The sequence below is a fragment of the Amblyomma maculatum genome, chromosome 11 (assembly GCF_055883805.1).
Source record: "Amblyomma maculatum isolate TAMU_Amacu chromosome 11, ASM5588380v1, whole genome shotgun sequence".
Classification (NCBI taxonomy): Eukaryota; Metazoa; Arthropoda; class Arachnida; order Ixodida; family Ixodidae; genus Amblyomma; species Amblyomma maculatum.
Window position 1 is genome coordinate 105521123 of NC_139354.1, and position 5125 is coordinate 105526247.

General features: G+C 43.7%; 1 pseudogene; it reads right to left on the minus strand.

Moving 5' to 3' along the window:
• Window positions 1-3684: 3684 nt before the first annotated feature.
• On the minus strand, window positions 3685-4788 carry LOC146174581 (uncharacterized; annotated as a pseudogene).
• Between the last annotated feature and the right edge of the window lie 337 nt (window positions 4789-5125).

The window sequence follows — 5125 nt, forward strand, 5'->3', positions numbered from 1 at the left end:
TCTGCGACATACAGAAGCTGATCCTATATGGATTCTGATTGACATTCAATGATGTATTTGCATTATTAGTGGAGCCTTTTCCACCATGAATTTTTTAGGGCATATTTTCACTGTTGTTGCGAAGCTTGAGATAAGTGTGCACCGTTAATGCTAAAAACTGTCCATGTACTTTTATATAAGATGAATGAGCACGCAACTGCATGCTGCTCTTATATTTCCCTTTGCAGAATGTGGCCAATAGTTGATTACAAGTGAGATCAAAAATGCATACGAAATTGTTACATCATGTTGTTATCATTGGTGCCTAAACTACTTAAAAACATGGGTCAGCATGAGCAGTATACTCTAATTCTCCGTGAACGTTGAAAACTGACAACAAAAAGCATATAGAAACAATAGCACAGAAAGTCTATTGGGTAGAACACAATAAAATTCTTTTGGCCCTGTAAAGATTGCACTCAGCTGGGGTTGAATGTCTATCGAAATTCAGTAGATTCAAAAGGCGGTCAATAATCCGAAAATAGAGTTTCAAAACTCATTTTTGTAAGGGTGGTATTAAGAAGGCTACAATGGATCTCTGATGTGACTCATGCATTGGCACCTGAACGAAGCGGCTTCCGTCACTCCCAGTCCACAACCGACTGCATTTCTGACATTGCCGCCTTCCTTGAAGAGGCGAAGCACAAGAGCCAAGCGGCTTACTTGGTACTCTTAGATATCAAGAGCGCATTTGACCTACTGTCCCACTCTGCTATCATCCAGTCTCTAAAGTCTATTCATGTCAGTGGCTATCTCCTTCTCTATATACAGGCTTTTCTCATGAACAGAACCTACTGTGTCAAAATTAACACTAAAAGTACCCCCCGTCACCTAACTGCTGGCGTTCCTCAAGGGAGTGTACTTAGTCCATTTTTGTTTGTTTAATCTAGCACTCAGCGGGCTAACTCGTGTCCTTCCAAAATCGTCCTTTCTTCAAGTTCGTTTGTGCATTTACGCGGACGACATTGTCCTCTGCTGCAGTGGCTCGACTCTCCAAGGGAGGGAAATCCGCAGGCAGCTCCAAGTCTCTAAACGCAGTCAGCGCTTATCTTCGCAGTCTTAGTCTTTCTCTCTCTTCCACTAAGACAGAGGCATTAGTCTATCACCCTCGCTCTGTTTCATGCCACCTCATACCAACCCTTCAGTTGGATGGCAATCCACTCCCGTGGCGAGACACTGTTCGTTACCTCGGACTCACCATCGACTATAGACTGACTTGGTGGCCTGCAGTAGAAAAGCTTCGAAGAGAAGCCAACCGAACTGCAGCTGTGGCTCACCAACTTGTTGCTGGTGGAAACGGTTGTTCTCCACTTCTAGCGCTCTGTTTATATACTCGAATTGCCTTAGCGAAAATTCTATATGCACTTCCCTTCGTGGATTTGCGACCTCACCTTTGGCGCAGACTCGACACTGATCAACGGAAGGCGATCCGAGGCGGTGACCTAGCCTGTCTCATTGTATGCAGAGCGCTCCGCACTACATGCTATCGAGCGCATGAGAGCGCCTGGCACACACTAACTTATTGCACATATACACGCCTCCCCGCACTCTCTTATGAGGCGCGCTGTTAAGCTCTTCAGCGGCCACATCGCAGAACCCCCTCTAACTGGCCCTGGGCCCCCTCCCCCGCATCTCCATGCGCCGTTAAACATCAGGCTCGCTGTACCGGGCGTACGATATAAAAAACACACACCTCTGTGTGCACTACAACAAGAGTCGTCAGCCCTACTCCATGAAGACTTAAAGGATCGGACGCTAATCTATACTAATAACTCTGTTCTTCAGAGGTGCCTCCGCAGCTTCCGCCTGTGTCGTCCCTCACCTAGGTATCATTCACCAGGCACGAATACCTTTTCCTGCGTCATCCACCCTCGCAGAACTTTCAGCTCTCCATCTTGCGGCAGATATGCTACAATGGCCACTCATCACTCATGCTGCCATCCTCACGGATAGCAAAGTTGCTGTAAAGAAACTCCTCAATATTGATCACCCCCTCCCAGTAATCCAAACACTGGAATCAAAGTTGCACACAGCGCAAGAGCGGGGCTGTGACATTATCTTACAATGGCTTCCTGCTCATGTGGGTATCGAGGGCAGTGAGATGGCTGACAAGTATGCTAAAAAAGTACATCATGCAGCCAACATACCAACTTGCCAAGCTATACCAGCTTACGATGTTGCTCGCCATACTATACCTAATAATCAACCTTTTCATTGAAGGCAGCAAAGTATACAAACTGTTTCTGGTTTGGTTTATTGAGTTTAACGTCTCAAAGCTACTCAGGCTATGAGAGACGCCCAAGTATATCTGTTCTTGTGAAAAATGAGTTAAGTTGAGCTGCATTAATATCAACAATAGTAATTATGAACAATGTGTCTTTGGAAAAAGCTTTATAATTGTGCTATGTACCTTTGTGTAGTATTGAGTTAAGTTGAGCTGCATTAATATCAACAATATTAATTATGAACAATGTGTCTTTTGAAAAGGCTTTATAACTGTGCTATGTACCTTTGTTTAGTATGGAAATTCAGTGAACATGGTGAACTGTTAACTCAGTAAACAGGGTGAATATGCAGAGCCCATTGGTGTCCATGCATTGTTGCTTTAACATGGACAGTGATTTCTGCATGAATTTGACTAGCACAATCAGGTGTCTTCTTGTTTCGCATTTTCAGTGTAGGACATTTTTGAAACGCAGTGCAACAGTGCCTTATTAGGCTTTCCATTTTACTCTAAAGCAAGGGTTGGCAAACTGTAAGCTCTCCTAAGTAAAGTGCCCCCCCCCCCCCCCTCTTTTCCTTTGGACTTCACTGCTCCTGTCACACTTGCAGACCGGGAACAGTGCCTGGTCTGTTGAAACATAATTTATACAGCGTTAGATTTTCTTACCCTAGCTCTTCACTCAGTTTTGCACCATCAGTGCAAGCTCTTTCCATCGCACAGACCTTGGCACCAGGCTGAAATGCATTGCAAGGGGGGTGAGTTTCTTGGCAAGTTTGATGACTGCTGGTTTTCCCAGAGATCAAAAAGTTTGAGAGCCCTTGCTGTAGGGTGTATCATGCACTGCAGTAAGGTGCAAGATCAACATGCATTCTTTACTTGCATAATGCATGAACAGCTCTGACACAAAGATCATTAAGCAGCTGTCTGCCAAATTTGTACAGATATATGCTACTTATTCCTGAGTAGTGAAGAGAATGTGTATGATGTGCATCAGTATATCATGAGATGCCTTAGTGCACCTCAAAGACTGCTGGGTGGTTCTACCTGACTGAATGTTTAGGTAATGATGACTTCGAAAGTGCACTTGGAGCTCTGATGAAATGGAATGCCCTGTATTTTTCACATTTATGACTATTATAGAAGATTTTTTTTGTGGAAAGTCTTTCTTTGCATCAAAGTGTTTATATTGATAAAGCATGAACGTATGCATGCAAAGTGTTTAATAAACTGTTCCAAGTTGCTGAAGTGAACCAAGAGCTCTACTTCCTTATTACACCCTGCAAATGTGGTTGAGCTGTGCATTTCAGGACAGTTGCAATGCTTTTTTGTTTTCCCACCCTCTCATCTACACTCACTTATTTTATGGTTGCAACAATATCCTTTTTATTTTCAGATCTGCTCTGAAAACTAATCCAGTTGTTTTAGGCAGCTCGATAAAACATTTTATTGCTGTGTTTTTGTAATGGTTTATTACAGGACTCGGTATATTATCGTAGCAGTCGACAGCTCTGCTTGCTATGATTTAGTGCAGAGTTCAACGTAATCCTTGCAAAGCACTAGGCTTCTGCTGTGAACTTCATTGACAAGCCTGGGAAGGTAATGCCCAAAATAAAATTCGGACAGCCGTGTGAGGTGACTGACTAAAAAATCCACATCCAACAGCACCTCTACCAAAACAGTGTTGAGCACTGACCATACAAAAAAATAACAATGGGATCTCTGCAGGCAAAACATAGTGAACTGTGCCTGGTAGTAGTATCCATTTTTTCCAGTTTTACTAAGGTAGCACTTTCCTTCCTTATTTTTCTTCACATCATACCTGTTGCTTTCCACAAGCTCCAAGCAATCGTTTGTGTAAGGGCACTTAATCTCCAAAATGCTGGTTTCACCAACTAATCCATCTGGGCTTGCTGACAAGACAGGGTGAGTTTCACTCACAACAGTGCCGCACTTCTTCACCTGAACTTTGCACAGCTTCTCGAATGTTTGTCGAGCAACAGGCTCGTACCGTTGCCCATGACTTGTTGCTTTGTTTCCCCTAAAGTGGGAAAAAAGACATGATGTTATAAATTTATCTGGCAATGTCTCTTTCTTTCGTGGAACTTTGGAGATATTTGATGCAGTCAACCTAAGCTTGCGACTGTCCTGCCATAAAAGGCCGGTCTGATGCGTCGTCAGTTCTGTAAGCTGCAGCCTTGCTGGCTCTTTCAGGTGGACCCACTTGTTGTAGAAGTCTTCGCAAACGCTGCAGGAAAGATCATCACCCTCATGAGATGTGTGTGCAGGTGCAGCAGTGTCAACTGTAGGCACTGCAGTATCGACTACAGGCATGTTTCCTGGCACTGCTGCATCGACAGTCAGTTGCAACAAGCTCCCCTTTATCTCGAGAAGAGGCGCTATGTCGGAACTTCTCATTGCTTGCACATAGTCTTCGTGACTATTGTAGCAAGGCAAATCAACATTCTCTGTTTTCACTGAGGTTTCTGAAAACTTCTTCATTTGAAGTTCATATCGGACACCTTGGCTGGCACGACATTTCTTTTGGTTCCACGATTCCAAATTGCGCTTCGGTCAGTGCAAGCTTGGCCAGTAAGTCCTCTGTTGGCGAATTCCATTTTCCACAACAGTGCACCTGGAATCCCAAAACAGAATAAAGCATTTTTTGTTTAAGCGTCGGTAATTGATAACCGATTCTATAAGGGGCAGTGTCTAAGCAATTGGCGTCATCTTGGAAAAAGCATATATAGGCACACAAAACATTACTGGAATACAGAAAGAAAGCCATTCACACCAAACAGCTAATTTTCCCTCTGCCATTGCAAGAAAATGCTACTGTGGACACAGCAGTACGAAAAGTTTGTT